This window comes from Barbus barbus, assembly GCF_936440315.1.
Source record: "Barbus barbus genome assembly, chromosome: 16".
Lineage (NCBI taxonomy): Eukaryota > Metazoa > Chordata > Actinopteri > Cypriniformes > Cyprinidae > Barbus > Barbus barbus.
This window is the reverse complement of record NC_136744.1, coordinates 28,906,129-28,918,456: the sequence shown is the minus strand read 5'-3', so window position 1 is coordinate 28,918,456 and position 12,328 is coordinate 28,906,129. Positions and strand designations below refer to the sequence as shown.

At 35.0% G+C, this 12,328-nt stretch overlaps 1 protein-coding gene across 1 annotated transcript in view; it reads right to left on the bottom strand.

The window, feature by feature from the left end:
- Nucleotides 1–8,602, bottom strand: part of LOC306882434 (forkhead box protein N2-like) — a 44,784-nt gene extending 36,182 nt beyond the window's left edge. Inside the window, exon 1 of the mRNA XM_079437046.1 lies at nt 8,473–8,602. The gene's annotated coding sequence lies outside the window, so the exon portion shown is untranslated. The remainder of the gene's footprint in view (nt 1–8,472) is intronic.
- Between the last annotated feature and the right edge of the window lie 3,726 nt (nt 8,603–12,328).

Below are 12,328 nucleotides of genomic sequence, written 5' to 3'. Positions count from 1 at the left end.
CAGAAACCAATGCAAAACAATAAACACAACACATCTTTGTCTTGCAAGCGTTCAGCATGACTAGTGAAGTTTGATTTGAATGAATCATTATGAGTCAGATCCTTGGTCAAGAGGACTCGTGAATCAGTTGGTTTCAAACCCAGGGCTCGTAAAATTTCTAAATCTCTGGTAGCCCTTCGGGCAGGTACTCTTCAGATTTTGGTAGCCCGAAAATAATTTAACTAGCCCAAATAAAATAAAGACCATAAATGTCAATCAAAACATTTTCAATACACAAATAATCAACGAATATCAAGGAAAGAGTTTTATTTTACTATTTACAAGGTATCTGCAGAATTCTTAAAAATCTATTTAAGGCAATTTGAAAAATTATTTCTTATACCATTTAACGTATTTAAAAACTCTTGAGTTTAGTTGGATCAAATTTAAGGACCCGTGGGAACAATGTTCCCTCTAATTTTTTTTCTTGCTGAGCAAAACTTTTCTCTTTTGAGCAGACATTTCGGGCACCTGAGCAAAAGCATTCTTTATACCAGACCTGTACAGCATGCACACAAAAAAGTGTGTAACTTTTAACTTTAATGTGCTATTTATATTTGATTTGACCCTTGATGTAACTAAATGATGTACATTTTAGGCTACCTGAGAAAACATTTTTACTGTACAATACTCTGCAGTTCAACAGTTTGGATCAATAAAGTTTTAAAAAAAAGTTTCTTATGCTCATCAAGGCTGTATCTATTTGATAAAAAATACTGAATATTATTTCACAAAATAATATTGTGAAATATTATTGCAATTTAAAATAAATGTTTTCTATTTTAATATACTTTAAAATTTAATTCCTGTGAAGCAAAGCTGAATTTTCAGTGTCACATGATCCTTTAGAAATCATTCTAATACGCTGATTTTTAATCAATGTTGGAAAAAGTTGTACTGCTTTTTTATTTTTTGCTTTTTTTATACTGTATTTTTTGGGACCTGTGATATTTAAAAAAAAAAAAAAAAAAGTTAAAAAGAACAGTGTTTAGTCAAAATAAAGATTGTGTGTTACAATATAAACTATTCAAAATTTGGGGGTCAGAATGTTTTTTCATTTTTTAAAGATACTTTAAAAAAGTTGAAAGAAAGTTAAATAAACTTTATTCAGCAAGGATGTGTTAAATGGATAAAATAGATAGTAAAGACTTCTACCGTTAGAAAATATTTCTATTTTGAATAAATGCTGTTCTTTTAAACTTTTTATTAATCAAAGAATCAAAGAAAAAAGAAACAGGTTCCAAATAAATATTAAGCAGCACAAGTTTCAACACTGATAATAAATCAGCATATTATTATGATTTCTGAAGGATCATGGGACACTGAAGACTGGAGTAATGATGCTGAAAATACAGCTTTGATCACAGAAATAAATGCTGTTTTAAAGTATAGGTATTAAAATAGGAAACCAATATTATAAATTGCAATAATATGTCATTATATCACTGTTTTTCTATATTTTTTAAATTAATACAGCCTTGATGAGCAAGAGCCTCAAAGTCAAAAACCTGATAAATAATTGACCTTGTTTTTGAGTCTATAATATAGGCCTAACATTATATTTTAACAAAACAAACTATTTAAACTGATAGAATAGAATAGAATACAAACTGAAGCAAAACTTAAGCTGAGATCTGCAAGTTAAATATATATAAAAACGTAAACGCATGAATTCTTCTATAGCTGTCTAAACATCATGATGAAGTACAGTTTGTACAATACTCGTGTGTGACTGTACGTCTCAGAGTTTTGTTACCGTTCTTTGCCCATCCTCCGTTATTTCCAGCACTTAATCAAGCCACTCTTCTTTAATGCATGAGGACGTTTTATTTCACGTCATTGCGTTTGTGTTGTCTCTCGTGTTGAGCGCACCGCAACCATTGGAGTATTCAGTTTCTACAGCGACTTGGTAGCCCGACTGGAAAACGCAATAGCCCCGGACGTCGGGCTAGCGATTTTGCGAGCCCTGAAACCGGTTTATACTTAAGACTTAAATCAGCGTTCAGTGTTAAATCAGGTGGTCAGCACATCATTTAATTTACCATTTAAAGTACAACTCCTCATGATTCCCAGTCTCAAACAAAAACATTTTCTTGTACTCGAGTCTTGCACTGTTGCACAGATCATAAACTCTGTTATCTGCCAGTCCGGTAGTCCTTGTTTTTGCACTGGTGTGTGTAATCTAGCCTCATCTGCGGCCAACGTCACAGTCCTATTGCTATCTCAATTAAACAAACCCCATGTATTCAGCAAGCAGTGACCTACACAAAGGGCCATTGTTACCAGTGACACAAGGCGCGTTCAGATCCTCACTTTCTCCCTTGCAATCAGGCCAACGGTAGCATCGGTTTCAATGGGAGAACGGCCGCTAATGACAGCATGTATCAAATCCCCTACGCAGAGCCACGACAGACGCGGAGACTGAAGGGGGAGGGAAACGTACGACGAGGGCCCGCCACGTGGGATTCTACGCAAACAACGCTGTTTGAGACCAACTGACGGATGCAGGACTACGAGAGTGTCTCTCATCCCAGATAAACGGCCTTAGAATTTAATGAGCCACGGCTGACTCGTCCTAAACTCTCCTAAACCCACTAGTTAATCCATCAAGTGCACTTATGCTTCCTTCAAATGTCAGAATTATTGTATATTTATGAGATGAGCGCTCACTGAGCGCCACCACAATGTCATAATTATCAACAGAAAAACTCTGCTTTGTTTACTGTATAATTTTGCATGAATTTTCTTGCCTGAAAATACTCATTCCACCTTTTTCGAGGTGACAGGCTTGTGTAACCAAACTACATTTCCCATCATTCTCTGGAGCTACACAAAAAAATGATAAAATACTAGGGTTGTTAATTTAGTGTGATTAGTGGCTTAAAATATGCCAAATAATGAATGCAATTAATCACTACTGCACATGGAAAAGCAATAAAAAAAATATTAACATTTTTATTTAAATTTCTCTTTTACTGTGAACGACCTCTAACAAAACTCAACTGAAAATTGGATTGCAATATATATATATATTAGGGCTGTGTATTACCAGCAAAGTCAGAATACAATACGTATCACGACACAGGACTGCACTGAATTTCACCTCAGCAGAATTTAGTAAAACAGCTGTTTATTAAACACTGCATATTATAGGGCCATTTCTAACTATAGGCAGAGCAACTGTACCACAGTACAATATAAATAATTGCATATGTTTCATGTTTACATTGGGCCCACCAGGTACAAAATTCTTACTGTTTGCTTCTTGTCTTTATGCCCATAAATAATTATGTACTCGTTCTAATACATTTATATTGTAATGTACTCATTCTAATATATTTTTATAAAATCATCTTTACATTGCTGGTAGGTTATCACTGCACAAATGATACAAATGATGCACACTCTCTACGTTAAGAGTTCTAACACACACACACACACACACATACTCAGTCACACACTCAGATCACGTTGTGGCCGCATACAGACATTCAGGAACAAACTTTTTAGAGCTGCCCCACAATTTTATCAACTAAATATCTTAATCACTCAATATCTAATATCTTTCTCAACAAGGAGCTAGTAACGTCATTTGTTAAAGCGCTTTGAGAATTAACTTTTAAAGGCGCTATATAAAAATTAATTATTATCATCATTGTTTCTAAAAGAATTAAAACCACAGCTTCACTGTTAATAGAGAAACATTCATACATGCATACACAGCCCCTCTCTCTCTCTGTAAATGAACAGTTGATGAATTACACTTTTCTGAGAATAGAATATTGAAGTGGAGATCGCTAAACTCCAAGCTAACCGGCGTTTTCAGAAAGCAAGCGCGTTTATCCACAGGGAGAGCGCATGCACATGGTTGCCAGGTTTACAAAGATAAGTAACACACTTAGCAGATATTATTGCAAATATTGCAAATAATATTGCAAACAAAACTCAATGCATTTTGTGTGAAGCGATTTCAGTAATTTAGTCATTTGCCACAATGTGAACACAAAATGATCTTCACTTGGCTGCTTTTCTTAGCTAATACTGATAATGCAATTTATTTAAATAATTAATCTGCATATTATGAAATTCAATTAGAATTTTTCAGGTGATTGAGAGCCGTACATTGACACACATCATTCATGGCTCATTTTGTTGCACTACTGTTAAAAAGCTTCCTGTCTTTGTTGGGAAGTGAAAAAAGAGAGAAAGCAATTAAACTACCCAAAGTTCCACTGGATTCTAACCAAAATCACATCATAATTATGATGAAGTGAGAAACTGCCAGGAAGGTTGGAGAAAGTACTTCTGCGCAAGAGGAAAGTGCTATTTTTGCAACCCAAATTTGGAGCATCCACCTATATTGGATTAGTGAGCGTTTGTAACCAAGACAACTGCAGCCTTTGGAGATCTTGGGGTTCGTCCCTCCTCCTGGTCTGGTGGAAAGAATATAAATAATAGGGAGGCGGAGGATGAGGAGGGAGGCAACGTCTAGCCGATGAGTGATGTGCAGCTGCAGTCATTACAGACAGTCACCTGCAAACAAAGGCCAGATAGCATCAACAGACATGCGCGTCAACACAGGCTGCTGACTGCTTCTACAAACCAGACAGATCCGTTGTGACTGGTGATGGGATTTACATGGAATCTAATTGTTCTGATAGCGATTTCTTTAAGAATTCTTTCAATAATTGAGAAAGTTGTTGCTGTATTTAAATGTATTGCCATATCAGCTTCAAAGGCTATTACATGGCAGCAGGGCGTAAAATTAACACTCACCAAGCGCCAAATGTGAGTAAAAATTGTGTTGGTGAGTATTTGAAACGATTACTCACCAGTTGGCAGGTAACATGTTTTATTAATATTAATTTTTGCAGGAAATTTTACTCCACACAAACTCCATTTCTGCAAGTGACTGAGTTTAAGTCGCTTTTGAAAATGTGCAAAACAGCTTCCTGATTTTTTCATAAGAAGAGATCAATTCCTTTAACGTTTATTTTTGAGGAAGTAATTAATAGAAAAAAATGACGTTTTAAAAATGGATCAAGTTCAGTTTAAGAACTGGTTCTTAATTAGATTTCCAACTCTTGTCAGGACACGCGCATGCACAGGTCTCAAGGTGAGCGACATCTAATTCAGACTTAAATTAAGCTCAATAAACCCACATCAAGAATTTCTGAAGTTGAGCCACACACGCTTTTCCGTGTCACTGACTAAACATGCAACCGAAGTATTCTAGTTTTCAGTCATCTTCTGACGTTTTCTCCATTGTTTTCAGAGTCAGTTTTAGCATGCATGACATAATTTGCCTGTGTTGCACATGACAGAACCGAGTTTCCCTTGTGTGTTTAGTTCCACGTCTAAGACAGGACATCCCACAATGTTTGCAACACCCATCCGGGGAATTATCCATTCAGCCGGTCCACATCCTCATCAGTGAACACTTCCGTTCGCCTTCCAGAATGCCTCCAATGCATTTCAACAGTGTTTTGCTTCAGTGATGTATAGACAAATGAAAGGAGTACTAACTTGAGAGGTCTATTAAAACACACCAGTGAAGGAGTATTTATTCACCATTCACTTGAGTAAGAGGCTCTCAAAGGGGGAAGAAACTTGACAGGACGTGAATTAAACCCCCCCAGAATTCACAGATCATCCCAAGGATGGATTTCTACATCTAGGTCATTTTATTTCCAATTAAGTTTCTGCAGATCAAAAATAATCTTACTAGAAGAACATCTTGAGTCAATAACACAGTATTGAACACACACACCTTTAAAGTCATCATGAAATAGTGTTTGCAAACTATTTATTTCCATAATGTGACATGTTTTCGAGTTGTGCATTTTAAAATTACGCATTTAAATTTATGCATAAATAACTGATTGCATATGCAATCTCAATATGAAAGGTGATCGGAGAGGAGGGGTCGACAAATTAGAGGGCTTGATTATGTCATTCGTAAAGAAAAGAAGTTTTAGAGGCAGAGCAAATATTACATTTTTTAACAAAAGATCATGAAGACAAAAATGCATAATGCCTTTATGAATCCTTTACAACAAAAACATGCATTAACAAAGTAAGTGTCCATTTTGATTTCATTTTGACTTGAAGGATACGCACAAAAACACTCTGACAGTCTTAAAACAGTTCTGTGCAACTCTTTCATGCAGTTCTTGACTTGCTCTTTATGGATCTTTGGGGAGTAAACAAACTCTAAAGAACTTCACAACTAAAAAGTTATTTTTAGAACTTAAACCAGTTCTCCTATGGTACAAGACTGTATAAACTTCTAGCTTCTAACTATCAAAAGCGCATCAAAAACAAAGGGCAAATACACAAACTGCTGGGAATCGGTTCAACTGGCAGTTAAACAACAGGTTGAGTTGTTTCTTTTATCTTCTTGTGGTCTTTGTGTGCTGTTTATCTTGGGTCTTGCTGTCAGCAAACAACATCTGTTGAACGTGGAGAACTGACCAACCCACCACCCTCTAAACTGCACAGTTAAACAGACTGACTTTAACTCAATTAATAAACTATTTGACATCGAGGTACCACCTCTTTATTAGGGCCTGAGCATTATGATAGTACACAGTGCAATGGCAGTAATGTGGCAACCAAGCATACATAAACATACAAACAATGCTATCAAATTTTGTTGAGAGGAATTTTGCCAAATCTTCCATTCCATTCGGGGCTTCTTTTGCAATTACTAGTATCAACCATTAAACTGTACACAATGGATAAAAACATCTTGATAAGATTAGAGGACAATTCCCACAGCTGTTAGCTTTCTCTTGAAGTGATGCCATGCCAAGACCTAAGCTTCAGCATTTAAGAGATTTAAAAAAGCACTTTACAACAACGCAGCTATGAATTAGAGACATGAACGTTGGCAGAATACTTTGTTTTGACTTTAGCTTTGGGGAATAATAGCAAAGGATATTCAATCAATGAGCAGACTTGCTCTGAAAGTGATTATCCTGTGAACAGATTGCATCATGTCAATGAGGTCAAGCTTCCAGTGAATGGAGCTCATATGGACCCCGCAGCAGGCAACGGACGGGCCCCTTTTCAAAACACTGCAATAGCTCGATGTTTTTAGCAAGAACTGAGAGGAACTAAGTTATTCACCGAGTAAAGTTAACTCAAATATTTCCTGTCAGAAATGTCCCGACACAGGTGGTATGGCAAGCATGCATGTCAACAGATTTCTAGTGGTGTAGGTGTTATGACTCAGATTTCCCATAACAGTGACTTTTAGTACGTTGTTGTTTGTAACACGTTCTACACATTCATTTAGAATAAAACACTAGAGATCAAAAAATACGCTTTGTAATAACAAATGCAAACAGAAATGTCTAGAAAGCAAGGTGGCACACACACGTACATATAACTTGATGCACACAAAATTCATGACATTACCTCAACTAATTCACAAAACAATATTTGAGAACAGAAAACATGCAATTCATTGACAATAGTTAAGATTTTGGTACTGGAACTTGGTGAACCACTGTTAATCGATTAGACACAATTATTGACCAATTGCTGACTCAAAATGGCCAAATTTCAGACAAAACGTAATCTAAAACCATCCATAACTAACACAACAATTTTGTAAATTTTTGTCCCCGAATAAAAAAAAAAACTTTAAAGCAAAATGTAGTGACAAATATCAATAACTAATAGTTCAGTCAGAAATATGGATAGTTGATACTATAAATCAATGTTACAGGCTACATCCAAAACTATTTTTAAACACTTCATGTTTTGTGCATTTTATAACCTCTAATAATTGAGACATATTATATTTACAAAAAAAATCAATCTCACCACAGCACTATTAAAGTGAAAATAGGGTGATTGAAGTAGTTAAAATTAAAATAAACGAAATGGTGACTGGTTACAGCATCTAAAGCATATACTTTCCTTATGAATTCAAATAAATATTTGTTATTCACCATCAAAATTAAGTACATTTTTAAACAATATATTTGTATTATCACTTTCAATCTTTTAGTATGACATTCACTGATTAATTATGTTAAAAAAGTTCATATCCATGTTATAAGTCCCACATATACAGATGTGAACAGACAATAGAAATGAATCAGAAACGAACGGAAGGTTGAAACATCGACTTGTTCACTCAGAGTTCGGAGCGATTTCGCTTTCAATGTTAAGAAAGTTGCTGGTGGATTTGAGCACATGGCAGAAGCGCGCGGATGGAACGCTCGCGTTTAAATGATTCGGATTTAGAATGCCGTGAAATTCGAAATGTGAACGACAACAAACAAGAGCACTTGAGAAACAATACAGGAACCGAAGCTCAGCCTGATATCCGCCCATGCGTTTCATGTCAACTTGCCTGTAGAATGTTAACTGAAGTCCATCGACACCACAGAAAGCGACAAACTGGATTGGGTTACTCACATTGAAGCACGCCGAGCCGTGTTCCGCTGAAGCGCGTCAGTAGTCGTTGCGTTCTGCTGCTCAAACTGTTTCCTCCATCCGCGCTGCGCACAGATCACGCCGCACAGCAACGCTACCAAACCCCTTCGCCGTTGCCAAGGCAACAGACCCACTTCAGCCAATCATAACCCCTCCCCTTCGATATCCCCTGGCAACTGCAGCACGCCATTCCACTCTATTTCATGTGTTTTCACCTTATTTTCCTCCTTAATATGAATTCTCCTCAAATTCTTCTGATCTTTCCCCCATTTAATCTGTAGCTGAAACTAAATATTTCTTTAACTTAGTACTGAGTTTGATTCACAGTTTAGTTTGGGCTCTTCACATGTGAAATTGTGTAGGCTATATCTAACCTTGAGTTAAAGTAAGCCTGAATTATTGCTTCATGTTTCAAACTGGGTTATGGGTAAGTAATTAATCCAACATTTTAAAAGTTTTCTCTCAGATGTAATTATATATATATTTACACACACATACATACATACAGTTAGAGCCATATTTGGACACTGACACAATTTTCATAATTTCGAATAGAATTAAAATAAAACAATCAAGATAAAATTGTAGTGCAGACTTTAAGATTTAATTCCAGGGGTTGAACAAAAATATAACACAAAATGCTTAGGAATTTTCAGGGGTGCTGTATGCTTTGATCATGAGCTGTTCCAAGCTTTCTCCATACTTTTCCAGGAGTGGTCTGGCATTTTTAGATGTTTTTTGACAAAGTCTAATCTGGCCTTGTTTGCAGCTTGTTGTGGTGAACCCTCTGTATTTGCTCTGGTGAAGTCTTCTCTTGATTGTAGACACGTCTGCCTCCTGGAGAGTGTTCTTCTCTTGGCTGGATGTTGTGAAAGGGTTTTTCTTCACCACGGAGAGGATCCTCCGATCATCCACCACTGTTGTCCTCTGTGGTCGTCCAGGCCTTTTTATATTTCTGAGCTCACCAGTGCGTTCTTTTTTCTCAGAATGTACCAAACTGTTGATTTGGCCGCTCCTAATGTTCCTGCTATCTCTCTGATGGGTTTGTTTTGTTTTTGAAGCCTAACAATTGTCTGTTTCTCTTGTATGGAGAGATTCTTTGACTGCATGATGTGGTTCACAGCAACAGCTTCCAAATGCAAATGGCCTTTAGAATCAACTCCAGAACTTTTACCTGCTTAACTGATGTAGAAATAAAGAAGGAATAGCCCACATCTGTCCATGAAACAGCTTTTGAGTCAACTGTCCAATTACTTATGGTCCCTTGAAAAAGTGGGGAGGTACATATTAAAGAGCTGTAATTCCTTAACCTTTCCTCCCAATGTGATGAGAATACCCTCAAATTAAATCTCAGACTGTACACTTTAAGCCCATATTCATTATATAACTGTAACTTGAATATGTTTTGGTCAGCAGGTAAAATAATAAAAAATTGTGCCTGTGTCCAAATAAATATGGACCTAACTGTGTATACATATTTTTCAACAAGTTGGCAAAAAAATTTACTAACACATACATTTACTTATATATATTTTACGTATTTTCCATTTTTTGTCGATTCTTAAAATTATATATTAAAATATAAATACATATTTAAAAAAAACTTTTTTGTCCTCTGTATATTTCAATCCAAGAAAATACATTCACATGTCACATTTGGGGAAATAAATAAATATATATATATATATATATATATATATATATATATATATATATATGTGTGTGTGTGTTTTTTATATATATAATAAGCAAGGAACATATTTTACAGTGTTCCAAAATATTGCAATATATGATTAAAAATAATAAAATGTATTAAATCAGTATAAATGTAGTTTTGATCTAGGCTATCCACATTTGCATTTAGTCTATAGGCTACTGCAAGAGCAGAAATGTGTTTTCTTGCCCCATAATACAATAATAATGAAATGTTTTTAATATATTTTGGTGTATGAAGATTGAAACCAAAATATATATTTTCTATTTCAAAAAATCTATTAAGTATTCATTATTATTATATTTATTTTCTTATTTTATTTCATTTTAATTTTTTTGCCATATGGATAATGATGTGAAGTTGAAGTGTGTCATTGGTCGTCTGTTCCTAAACAAACACTAAATAACATTTTTAAACTGCATTGTTACAAAGACCTTTAGTGTCGCAATTGAAAATAACAAGTGTGAAATGTTGTTTTACTCCAGCTTGAAAATGACTTTACCCCCAGTTTTAACAAGACAATAACCCAGGGTGAAGCGCAATGTAAAAAGCCCTAGTGTTAAATGGGTTAGCAAGGTTAAAAGTGCCGTTAACGTCTAAACTGCTTGTTTAATCAACAGTAAATGACTTTATAAAAACAGACCACAGGGTAAATTGGGAAAATTTACTGGAGAGAGTGTCACATATTCTAACCTGTAGCCTAACTTATACGTAAGCTTTGAATGAAACATTCTGAGACAGCAACAACTGTAAGATAGCATGACCTCAGTGCATGTGCATCTGCCCCATCTCACCAAAGTGCTGTTCTCACACATGGCTGCAAAGGCAGTCGCACAAGACTTCTCTCTCACGGCACACAAGCGAGCACATCTTACCCTAACAAGGCCTGAAAATGGAGGCAAGGCGGCTGGATTTCCTCTATTTGTGCTACAGCCACTGTATTGTTGATTGGCTGATTGATGATAAGGAGGTTTCAAGCACCACTAGCCTAGTACTTACTTGCTATGAAACCCATAGTTTAGTCATAATACCAGGGGATTTGTACCAAGAGCAATTCATGTCATTGTAACAGTCTGTTCTTATGAAATACGACACTTATCTGCTCGTTTAACAGGACGAACAGGATATCTGCGAAGTCTTCTGCGGTGGAATACATTCAAACAAACCATTTCTGTAGTTGTTAAACATGTGTGCTGTTGTTTTTTCAAGTGAACACAAATTTTTAAATCTTCACACATTATTTAACAAAATATACTATTATAGTTTTTATTTATATATATATATTATTTATATATTTTCCATTTTCATTTTAGTTCAGTCATTTTATTGCATGTTTCTGATATTTTTTTTTTTTTTTTATGTCTAAATAGTGTTTAGTTGAAAATAAGTTTCAGTTATTTTAGTACATTAACCCCCGGTTTCATAGACGAGGCTTAAGCCTAGTCCTAGACTAAAATGTAAGTCTGAGCTGTTTCAACTGAAATAAACTTGCACTGACTGATCTTAAAATATATCAGTGCCTTTGTTTTGTCTCAAGATGCAGTTTTTTTTCTAAGCATGTTTATAAAAATGACTTAAATGTCCTAATTGAACTATAGCCTAATCCTGGCTTAGCCTAAACCCTGTCTGTGAAACCAGGCCTAAATTGTTAAACAAACTGTTTCAGCAACTAGCTGAAATAAAATCAGATATTTTATTATATTTTTCAATTTTATTTCAAGTGACAAAAAAGTTTTTATTATTTACTCATCATCACATTTTTCCAAACCTCTGTGTTGTTGTTTTTTTCAAGTGAACACAAAAATATATATTTTTGTATATATACTTTACACCAGTGTTATTTTACTTTAATGAGATACTATTATAGTGTGCATTACTATTTTAAATTGGTTTATATATTTATATTTTCTATTTTAATTTTAGTTTTTTAAATAGATTTTATAATTTTTATTTCAGTTTTAGTTTGAGATATTTTAGTACATCCAGATAAACTAAATGAAAATGAGAAATGCTGTTAGCAGAAATAAAATAAGTTTAAAGTTTAAGATTTCATGTCATATTTTAAGAGGACAAACAAACCAGTCACATTTGATGTCTTGGATATTCAACAGCATTGACTGCACC